General features: G+C 39.8%; 1 protein-coding gene across 1 annotated transcript in view; it reads right to left on the bottom strand.

Moving 5' to 3' along the window:
• Positions 1-9,703, bottom strand: part of dlgap3 (discs, large (Drosophila) homolog-associated protein 3) — a 162,766-nt gene extending 153,063 nt beyond the window's left edge. Inside the window, exon 1 of the mRNA XM_032580380.1 lies at positions 9,490-9,703. The gene's annotated coding sequence lies outside the window, so the exon portion shown is untranslated. The remainder of the gene's footprint in view (positions 1-9,489) is intronic.
• Between the last annotated feature and the right edge of the window lie 2,606 nt (positions 9,704-12,309).

Raw genomic sequence — 12,309 nt, 5'->3', positions numbered from 1 at the left:
ATGTTCATTTATTTCAGTAATTCCATTTTAAAAGTGATACTCAGTTTCCTTTCATGCAGAGGCATACATTTCAAGTGATTACTTCTGTTAATTTTGATGATTAGGGCTTGCGGCTAATGAAAACTCATGATTCAGCTTCAGAAAGTCTAAATATTACATAAGACCAACAGATGAATGACTTTTGATCCTGAAATGTTGCTAGAGCCATTCTGTGACTAACAACATCTAGGAAAACCCCACAAAAAGGGTAAGCTACAAAACGCTATTGCTATAGAAGATCACAAAGTCCTGACTTCAAGCATATTGATGGAAAGTTGAGTGGAAGGAAAAAGTGTAACTTGAAACATGGATAAGTACAGCCCTGAGGAGAGTAAGCAAAGTTCATTCAGGAGTTTAAACAGTTTTCTTTTGTTTTTATCCTTTTAGTCACACAAATACTTACCAAAGCTATTGTAATGTCAGAGAAAAATAATGAGAGTGCAATTTTTAAATTCATTTATTAGGGGAAAACGCTATTTATAATGCATTTGCGATAACAGTTTTATTTTGTCACTGTGGGAGGAATTTGGTTAACTTTTTGTTTTAAATTCAGTCAGTCCACAGCATCTCAATTCAATTTAAGTCCTGACTTTGCATCCAAATCCCTTTTGGCTGATTATCCTGCTAAATAGATCAAGCTTAAGGTCACAAACAGATGCTTGGACCATATTACTTAGATTACATTTGACTGAGTACAGTTACTTTGTGATCTAAATCATTTGTCACCAATAAATTAAAAATGAAAATAAAATAAAATCATACAAGTAAGGACAAGAACACAAAAACAAGATGTGTTTTACATAGGTGTGTGGGCGTGTGTGTGTGTGTGTTCGACTTTTATTAAAAGATTAATTTAATAGTTTTTCTCTCTCTTTTTTTAAATAAGTCTTGCTACTTAAGTCTTTTTCAACACAATCGCCATCATAGGGTTTCGCAATGAAATCAGCAGAACTGGTCCTCAAATGAGCAACCTTAAGGATGTGCACACTTTTAACGGATCTATTTTTTTATGTTCTACATATATTAAAAAGCTCATTAGTGAGATTCATGACATCAGGCAGCTCTTTTTTACATGCTAAGAGTACTTGTGACAGGAAAAGTGTCATATTCATGTGTGATTAATCAACATCAAAGTAATGCAGCTCTTAATGGACGCTGGCAAAAAGATCAAAACAATTCAGCATATTTTGTCCCATCGAACATCATTAATTCAACTCATCCCACTTTCATTACCTGTTTCATAGCCTCAGCTAGCATCTAAACAGAACCTAAGACACGGATATGCCCTGCTTTACAAAGAATCTGAAGCTGCTTTTTTCAGCTTCAGCAACATTTTAAACATCAAATCATCCCGGCTGTCCTCACCCGTCAGTCCTAGCGCCGACCAATCAAATCCTGAACACACAGCTTCTGGACAGGCGGCCCTTTAAGTGTCTGATGTTTCACCTACTGATTACCTCCAAGGGCAATGTTATACTGTTAATTACCGCGCCGACATATTGGCGAGCTAGTCCAATTAGACCAAGAATCTGTCATGGTTGCCTCCGTTGTCAGCTAAGATCTACTACGTACCTATGAGTTAGTCTGTGAAAAACAACCATTAGGGTCACTAAAATATCGAGCTTCTCTCTGCACATCTGCAGTTTTTTGTGCTCTGATTTATTCGACTCCAGTTGGATTAGGGTTAGGGTTCAGCATGACTCCCAATTAGGAGTACATAGAACGCATTCATCTTGTAATCGGATCTTTACGGTACCATGCAAACACGTTCGTGTCACTTGTACTTTTTCATGTTTTGTCACATTAAAGCTACAAACTCCAGCGTATTTAATTGGGGCTTTAAAGGGAGAGTCTTATGTAAAATATATTAAAAGGTTTACGTCATGTTATAATGTTAGCGTTATTCCCCTATAAAAATAATAATAATAAACATAACTGGAGTGTTGCTTTAATTCTGTCATGCACGTTTGAATGACCCTTAAATCTCCCGTGGCAACCATTTGGAGGAGCCTAAACGCTTGCTCTCACAATGCTCCGCCTATTTCTACAAAGCTCCACCTTGGAGCTACAGCCCCCACACCGCACCTCCAGACTAGCGGCATCAGTCATTAGAATTGTGCGTCACATTCATTCCGTATTGGCGCTTTACCACTTAACATAGCTTGCTACATTTGTAGTAGTAGCGAAGCAAATGAAGAACAGCTGCCTTGTCAACAGATTCTGCCACTTGGGTTGTTTTCACATCTGGTAGTCCAGCAGATGTTTTGATAGTGGCGCCAAGTTGCAACATTTGTTACATTTTCAGCTGCTGCGGTTAGCTTTCGCTCTGCACTTTATCAAACCTGTTCACCCTCCTCGCCTGTGGTGGCGCTGCACCAAGAACTACTGAAGGAAGTGACAAAAATCTCCGAAGACGACAAGAGGACAACTTTCTTCTTGACAAAATGCGAACAAAAATGGAGCGGTGTCAGATTTGAGCGGTTGTAGGATTTCTCCTTTGTCTTTGGCAATTTCTTCCACTAGTGTTAGACATTTGTTTTGGTTGTATTTACCCAGAATGCCCTGCAATTTAGTCCACTTCCTGCTTTTGGAGTGATCTCCATTGCAGTCGGCGTTCACATTAGGCATTCGGACCGCACCAGAGTTCACTTCAGCTGAACCAACACCTAGGATTTTAGGCGGACCACAGTTCGCTTTTGAGGTCTGCAACATGTGCGATTGAGCGTTCACACCTCCCCAAACAGGCCAGACTTTCTAGGCAAACAAACTAGATTATGAAGTAGACTAAACAGCACAGGTGTGAATGCACCCTAAAGCTTTGAATCAAGGTTTTTTTGCTTACATATAATAAATATGCATTTGTGTTCAAAATCCCTCAACATTTTCTTTCCATTTCACAATTACATCGTGTTGGTATATCGGGTAAAATCCAAACAAAAGACACTGAAGTTTAGGATTTTAACATGACGAAATATGAAAATGGTCGAGATACTTAAGCACGTAAGGTAGAATATTTCCGTCTCTGGAGTTCAACGCTCTTCATTGATATGCTGAATGCAAAGTGACCTCCGCGTGGGCCGTGTGAGTCGGGGTGGGTGCGGAGGCGGCGATCAGAAAATATGGAGAGAGTCCAGGAGGTGAGGGGGCCGCCTTTGTAGTAACACACACTCGGAAATCCGTGCAGCGCCTCCTCATGAGCCGCATCCATTCTTTGAATGCATCCGCGTTTTCTAACGACCCAATCTGAGCTGCGTCCTCGATTTTAATGCAGCGGTGGCTTTAGAGGCAGCTGTAATGATATGAAAACACTCCAAGCTCTTCACCTTGTCACAGATTCCTACTGTGACTGCCCTCCCTCCCTCTCTCCTCGTGTCAGGCCCTAGTTTTAAACAGCGATGATAATAATAATAATAATAATAACTCAGCTCTAAAGAGATATTATGTTAGTTCCAGATTAGATTGAGGAAATTAAGTGATTGTACATCTGAAAGGGCTGACTCCAAAGCAGCTAAAATCCAATAAGCATCATTATGTAATATTTCAATTGTGAGCTACTAACCTCCCTTCCCTCCTGTATTTTTTGACAATGCCCTCTCTGTGCTCATTTAGTGAAATGATCTTTACAGTTAGTTCTCATGTTATATGATTAATCATTTAGAAGAATTAAGCAGGGGTTTAGTCACGGATTGCTAATCCACAATGCTCCATAAAAGCTATCAAAAAATAATAATCTTCGAATTACATTTTTTTTTTCCTTTTTGGGTACCCTTCATATGAATTCCTTCCAATTAGAAAAGCACCATCAGGCTGTTTTCCCCCCCAAACTCAATTTTGTCTGACTTCATTTTTTTTTTTTTTATTCCAAGCACAATACCTTATAGAAGATAAAGAAAACGACCCAAAGATGCTTTGATAGATGAAAGGAATTTTGAGATGATCATAAATCATGTGCATTAAATTATATTCTTAATCTTTATGTTTTATAAAAAAAAATTTAAAAAGTGGATCAAGACAGAAAAATGCTAAAACTGCTACCTAAACTCACCAGTATTTACAGTTAAGGAACCAATTACAAAGTCTAGAACAAGAGCACACAGTATAGGCCTGTATTAATAACAAATTTTGCTGGACGATAAATCGTCTTAGAAGTTATTGCGATAAACAATATTGTTTTGAGACAATTTTCAAGTAATGTGATAGTAATGGCATAATAATGCAAGAACACATTCTCAAAAATCTAACTTTAACTTCTGATCAACATTTAACACTAGAACTGGGAGATATTTTAAATATTGTTTTAAAAGAACAGAAAAATAAAATTAATTATGGAGTCTGTAAACAAAATTGTCAAAAAAAAAAGGGAGATAGTTGAGACCGATGCACCAGACTGAAGACTTTTGTCATCCAGTTTTTGGTAAATAGAGAGAAGAGAAATTTGATAAATTATGCAAATGGAAATGATGGAGCTCATTTTTATTTATTGTGCGATTAATAGATTTATTGCGACAGGCCTAGCTGCAGTAAAATATTGTTTTAAGTTTATTTTTTAAATTTTTAACACATCTTCACAAGGAGTGATGGAAATGATGGGAGGGGCTGCATCAGGCCCGCAGTCTGCCAAGTAACTGTATCGGCAGAAACACACACAACTTAGACTGACACGTCTGTTTTTCTCCTCTTTTCCTGATCAGTTATCCCCGTGAGAAGGGAACACGCAGGGGCCCCGAGACGTGATGCCAAGACGAGCATTTAATCCTCTGCCCATCAAGATGGAGCATCTCCACTGAGCCTCCTCTGTGTGGGGAAAAAACAAACAAACAAAAAAAAAAAACAACAAAGAGTTGGACGTTTGGAACATGTGTTGTTGCCTCAAAGCAGAGCCTCGTGTGTGTGTGTGTGTCGTTCAAGTAAGGAACTTTAATTTTAAGTCTAATTGAGATAAAGAAATCATCATTTTAATTGCGTCTTGTTTTGCTAATGAACTGTCTTTTCTGGTTAATGAAGGAGGCAGTTTGAGCTCGGAGAGAAAAATTGGGGCTGTTCCAAAATGCGCTTCTGGAAATTTGCACTAAATTTAATCAGCGCGTCCAAGTCGTGTCGCAGAAAGTTTCGGAAGACGCACGAGAAATGCAGAAGAATATTATAACTTCTTCGGCTTTAGGGATGTTAGGCATTAGGGAGAACAACCAATTTCAATTACACTTTTAAATATCACAACGAGAAAGGCAATTAATGAGTCCCACATTCTTTTACTTGTTTTCCATCTTGACTACCAGAATCTGCCAGGTGCATAGAGCGAATGGCAGTAAAAGAAGTGAATTTTTTTCTACTCAAATATAACACCGACCTGCAGAGTGTCAGTTGAGATATAATGGCCTGCAATGTCTGGCGATCCATTTAGCATTAGCTGCTTTTTTTTTGTGCACCATGTCAGTAAGTCTTTATTGATAAAATGATGAAAGCCTAAAGTGTTATAATTATTTTATTAAATTTTTTTATGAATGTTTCCACACATTTTCAATCTAAAATTAATTGGTTTTGTGTCTCTTAAGGACAATGTGAGCAACATGCGTAATAAAAAGCCAATACTTGATCTGTTTCCATAGCGTTTAATTATGCATCGCGCTCCATTGACAACAATCAGATTCTGAACAGTCACAGCTAAACCTAATGAACTACAATTATAAAACTCAGGCACTTATACTCATTCTAAATACATCCTATTAAATAAACTTATACCGCATCACATATTGTTATTAAAAGGGTAGTATTTTTCAGTTTCCATGCACATAGTGCCATTTTATAGCAAAACCAAGTAACTATGCTACGTTCAGTTATAAAAATACCAACATGACTTCATTTTGACACCTTGAAATTGGTGTCTGTCTCTTTAAGAAGCTCTTACTCCTATCATCAAAGCCATTAGAAATTAAAAAAAATTATTTTTCACAAGTCATCTCTACACATCATCACCTGATCTCTAGTGGGAAACGGTGGCAGTGGCAGCATCATGCTGTGGGTATGCTTTTATTTGGCATGGACATGAAAGCTGTGGAAAGTGGATGGAGCCAAACGCGCAGCGACGAGTGCTAAAAGAAACCTTGTTAGAAGTCTCAGAAGTTTTGAGAGTACGAGGTAGAATAGTGACCAAAACAAACAATCAGAATCACAGAATTTATGTTCTGGGGCCTATTCAAAGCCTAACCCCCAAAGACAAAGGAGAAACTGTGGCAAGACCAGATATGGACGTTCAAAGATTCAGTCCAATCAAACTGAGCTGGAAAGAATAGGCAGAAATTTCTAAACTGGTGGAAATTTAGCAAACGCAATTGCAGTGAAAGTTGGTATTAAATGCCACACTTTTTAGAGTTTTGTATCAATTATGTCCTTCACAATTAAGCATTTCGTCATGGTCTGTCACATAAAATTTCCTGAGTCACATTTATGCTCCGAGGCTTATCCTGGACACACATACAGACTAAAGCAAGTCTACATCACTCAAAATGCAACCTGGATCCATTTTAAGAGACAAAAAAAAAAAAGCATGCAGTGCCTGGATTAACTTCTAGTGGAGTTTATTCAGTCATTTGAATTCACATCGAACCTCACAGATAGTGCATCAGGCAAAGATGCACTATCTGATCTCCTGGCACATCAGCCAAACCCATCAGAGCCAAGAGTCAAAATGTTTCGCCGCGCCACGGCTGTGTGAAACAGGGAGCGGCAATTTATGGGAAATTCGATGTCTTCCAGATCAGCTGTGCTCTAAAAGCTCGTTCAATCACCTAAGTGTAAAGAAATAATGTGCTGAAACTCGTCGGCACTGCACTGCAAAAAGGAATTTTGAAGGGAATTAAATGTAACGCATTAAAAATGAGTGAAATTTAAATCTAGAGAATTATTTTTCAACACAATAGTGCAACTCTGACAACTTCATTTCGGTAACTGATCAGACCCACTTTACTTTAAAACTTTACTGAAGGTAGAAGTTCCGACATCTTTTAGTCTCACTTATGTATTATCTGGTAGTATAAATGAATACAGTGAGTAAAGTGAGCACTGAACAAGTCAATGTTTTTCTAACATATTTATAATATTTCCATTGACAAGAAATTCACACCAGAAAAAACAAAAAGGAAAACAACTTTGTTCATAAATTATGTGGAATAGTGCAGGAAATAAGTACTGAACACGTGAAGATGATGTGTAAAATGGCATAGAAAGCCAAGAAACCAGCTAAAATCTAGCAAACTTTAGAAAGCAACACTGCTGCTGTGTGCATAACAATATCAACTGATGGCCAAAATATTGCACGGAGCGGTATGATTGGTAAAAGCAAATAGATCTTCACAAAAAAAGTCTTACACAAAATATAACCAAAAAGGTAGCTTTCCTAAACTTCTGAACGTTGTAGCCTTGTGGAGGGAAAAAAAAACAATTTCATCATAAACCAGCAATCATTAGGTTTCTCTTGTAGAACGCCTGGCAGAGGGATCCAAGAGCCAAGAAGCATTAATGGAGAGCTTCAAAAAGATCTTGTTTTCATGGGTTCTCATTAAAATAAAGTAATTCACTCAACCACACTGTTCCCTATGCACCAATGCACTGTGGAAGAGGAAGAAGAAAAAAAAAAAAAAAAAGAGGATCATGCTGCAGCTTGTTTAAAGCTAGCTGCAGAAGATTTGGTCAAGCCTGAGAAATGCTGACAGATGAGATCAAAGCTTTGGATGATATCGCACACATTCCATGTTTGGACGAAGAGCGGTTCTACAAATTACTCCTGACATGTCTACAGTAAAGGTTGCATCACAGATCGTAACTGGAAGGGAAAAAGAAGAAATATCAGGACAACGTTGAGAAGCGTACGTTGATGAAAACAAGTCAACCTAGGAAGAAAATGGTTCGAAAAACAAAGTCAAGGAAATGTTTGGTTTAAGAAAAAGAAACAGTTGGTAGAATTGAGGATTAATAAAATCCAGTAATCGATCAAATCCTTCCCAGGATTCAACCGGCTATTAGTAGAACTCCAAGAGTCTATCAATGACTTACTGTGGAGGCTATAAAAGACTCCAGAACAACATCGAATGTACAGCAGACCTCAACCGCCTCCGTTAAGATTGGGCTTCATGAATCAACAATAAGAAAGAGACTCGGCCATAGGTGCCACTGGAGAGGAAACGGGCCAAAACCACTGCTGGCTCAAACAAAGACTCAACACTTCAAGGAAAATGCTCTTTAAATTCACGAGATTCGTGTGGAACTTCCTGTAGGATGTGTGTCCCGTTACATCCCACAGAAATACAAACATTAAATGAATGGAACCTGTCGAACGTGGCGGTGTGATGGTATGGGGCGGCAAGTCCTTCATGACGGAATCAGGAATTTTGCTCTCAAGCAAATTTTCATGACATACAATGCAAGTCATTATTTTAGGTTAAGATCAGGCAGACTTGGGTTATGCAGCAGGACAATGATCCAAAGCATTTTACCAATGGTTTTACCGTCAAAGACTTTTAATACTCAAAAAGCATTCAATAATGCAGAATTGAAAGAAAAGAACCAAAATCCCCCCTAGCATTATCACACACACACACATACCATAAAAAAGAAAAAGCTAAATTAGGAGAAATCTAAATGGCCTAGTACCTTTTTCACATCACTGTACGTAATTTCTACACATAAAAATGTATCCAAAATGTTCAAATTTTATGACTTAAGTTCCAACATTAGGCTTCGTCTCTTAGCGGGAGACATTCCTGGAGGTCCTGAGGAATCGTCCTCTCGCGTCCCAAAGCGCCGGGACTGCTGGTGTTCCACTCGACTTTGCTTTGATGAACTGAACAGCAGTGTGCCTCAGTGTGGTGCCCCTGCAGCCTGTGCGGATCCCTCTCCGGGACGCACGTTTTAACACACACGCAGATAGAACCATTGCTTTAAGCGGGACGCGCTTTTTTTTCTTCTTTTTCTTTTTTTACGGTCAGCGAACATTTACGCACGAACGAAACTCGGTGCTTGGCAACATTTTTTAAAAAATTGTTCTCTCACCTCCGGTTCGCAATTTCGTGGCAATTTGGCGCTTTTGTTTGCTCCAGCGTATTTGCGCGAAATGGGGGGGGTGAGGATTTTTTTTTCTCTTTCTCATCTCCCCCCCCCCCCCCCTTTTTTTTTTAACCCCCCGTCATGTTGACACAGCTGGAAACCCACACAACAACCTGATGTTGAACGACGGAGTGCACCAGCGAAAGCTCTTCCGTCCAACCCGTCAGCTATCTCCATCACACATCCAACAGAAGCGGCACATGACAGCCGCTGCACCTCTTGCGTGAGCCCAGTTCCGTGCGTTCGGCACCTGTACCTTCGGCTTTCTCTTTGAATCAAATACATTAATCTAAAAAAACCCCCCAAAAAACCAACAACAACAAAAGAGCTTTAAAGGCGATGCCTCCTTACCTTGAAGTTAGGCTTTCTTCTCTGCGTTTTTCTGCGTCGGAGGAACAGAAACACGCCTATTCCACAGCTCGCCGATCGGAGAGCGCAGAGGAGGATGGAGAAGCAGCAGCGAGGACAACCAGCAGTGGCTCATCCTCACTCAACGCTCGCTCCCCCACTGAAATATTACCGGCAACCGATTGGTCCACGGGTTCCTCAGCGGGGCCCCACTCCGCATCTCGAGGAGGGGCTTAAAAAAAAAAAAAAAAATAGAAAGAAAAGAAATCAGACCGTCGAAGCTGACAGCCAACGCATCGGAAGTGAATCTCCTCCTGCTGCCTTCCAGTTTGGATTCCATGTCTTTCAGTTTTAAGCATTTGTTGTTTGTTGTTTTGCACATTACATTAAACTGGGAAACTTTCTGTGTCCTACCTGTATGTGTGTGTGTGTGTGGGGGGGGGGGGGGGGGGGGGGGGGGGGGGGGGGGGGGGATTAGCCATGACATCAGTTCCCAGAGCAAGACAGGGACCCCCACCACTAGATACCACCAAGGTGACCACAATGATGGATAGGGAATGAAGATGGGCTGGATGAGGGAGGGAGGGATCTGGGATGCAAGTTGGACATGGGATGAGGGAGGACTTAGGTGAGAGTAAGGAATGACGGGAATCAAAGATAGGGATCGTGGAAAGAGGCAGAAATGAAGGATGAGAGAGGAAAGAGGCAGTGATGTAAGATGAAGAAGGTGGGGATGAGAGATGGAGGACGAGATAATGGATGGGGAGCGATGGGAGAAGGGATTCAGAAGGATTGTGAATATAAGGAGCAAAACTAAAAAGACCAGGAAGGAAGGAGGGAGGATGTAGGATGCAGGAAATGATGGTGGAGGGAGGAAGGAGAGGATTCAGAGGCGGTGTAACTTTATTGTTACTCGTTTGCCTCAATGTAGAGTTTTCTCCTTTTTGTCTGAACATGATGTCAATTATATAGTGCGTAAAGAACTGGATGTTGACCAAAGTGCTGTACGATTCAGCTAAAGGATAAAAGAAAAAATATTTTTTAAAAAGACTCAAGAAAGTTGAGTGGAATCAAAAACTGACAGAAAAATGGGCACGAAAAGAAGCAAAGTGGCGTTCAAAATGGGCCAAAATGATTCAGTATGTCGTTCAAAATACATGCGTACATATGTACATGTACGCATAAATATACAAATATATTCTGATTTTGGTATTTTTCTACTTTTACCAGTAAATAGAACAGTTTTCCCATTCCCACTTCTTCCTTTAACATTTTAATGAAAACAAACAAACTGTTGTGTATATGTGGCAAGATTCACCTCTACCCAAAAGAATAAACTTTAACAGAGCCATTTTCACCTGCACCAGAGGTTTGATCACTTTAAATCAATAAACATGAGATTTTTGCCCTGAACAGTGGTAGGATGAATAATATCAACTAAATTCATTTGTCAAACACATTTTCTGTTTTCCGTATTCTTCTGCGAAAGGCTTGCAGCTCGAGGAATCTAATTAAATTCTGAAACTGTCTCGATGTCCAAACGGTGTCAGCAGAGGAAGAGGAAAGCTGTGGAAATAATCACTCATTTTTTTCCCTATAAATTCTGGGTACATTAGCTAAGTGTTTATCTTTTTTTTTTTTTTTCTTGCCATATTTTGCCTATTTGTTTGGCAGTCCATAATTAAGAGGCTGCCTCATTTCCGTGGGCACCAGTGCATGCCTTTACTGCTAATTTCTCATCACGCTTGAGGAATGAAGTCACTGAAACCGAGGCTTTGCGGCGAGCCGGCGCTGCAGGACGACATCTGTACGCTTCATGATGAGAACGACGTACTCCTGATGCACAAAGAAACCCAGACGCCATTTCAGTGTGCTCAATTTTCTTTTCTTTCATTTGCAAAACAAAGTTCTCCTATTGCACAACTGATAAATATTCATGGTAAATAAGTACTTTCATGTTTAAAAGTGTCTGAAGTCCAGTAGAAAGCCCAGGTTTCTTTTTTTGTTTGCTGTATTATTTTTTTTGTGTGTGTGAAAATATAATGAATTATTCCACTGCTTGGCTTGCTGTTTCTCCGGGTGATTTTTTATTTTTTTTTTTCTTTCTTTTATACACCCCCACCCGCCCACTGACAATCAGGCAGCTCTCCACCCACACTTTAATTTACAGCTGCGCCACTTCCAACACCAGCTCAGCATCTTTGAGGCTGTTAGGGGAAACTTTGTTGCCACGTTGGATGATGCGTTCACAGATTTCTGATCTCGTTAACTTCTTTCTGGGAATAGTCCCGTTGATTTTCGCGATAGGAGGACAGGAACCATTTTGGAGGGTTCTTTTTTTTAAATGTTCTTTTTAGGGATGCAGAATGTTTCAGCACCACGGTCAGTGACAGTGCTGTGTGAAACTGACAAGGTGTGGAAGTGTGTGTGTGCGGTTAGAACTGTTCTCACCACCGCTAACTAATAGAAGCAAGAGATGTGTTGGCCGTGAAAGGGGGGTTGGAGGGAGTGTTAAGAGATGAAAAACTAAACCTCTCTTTCGTCTTAGAGTCCCCAACAGTGTGATCATGCCTGCCTTTGATTACTTTATAATAAACCAGAGTTTTATAATACGAGGGCTGCTTTAAGGTAGAAGTGGGAAGGAGATTTTCACATTTTTCCATGATACAACTACAAACTTTTACGTCTGTTATTGAGACTTGATGTTCTACGCCTGAGGTCAACAACCTTTACCATCCAAAGAGCCACTTCTGCTACAGAACAGAACTTGCCGAGAGCTCAAGTCAAAAGATTATTTATATAGCACATTTACAACAGCCTTGG

Source organism: Xiphophorus hellerii, chromosome 13, assembly GCF_003331165.1.
Source record: "Xiphophorus hellerii strain 12219 chromosome 13, Xiphophorus_hellerii-4.1, whole genome shotgun sequence".
NCBI classification, from domain to species: domain Eukaryota; kingdom Metazoa; phylum Chordata; class Actinopteri; order Cyprinodontiformes; family Poeciliidae; genus Xiphophorus; species Xiphophorus hellerii.
Note: the sequence above shows the minus strand (reverse complement) of the source record. Positions and strands in the feature narration are given on the sequence as shown.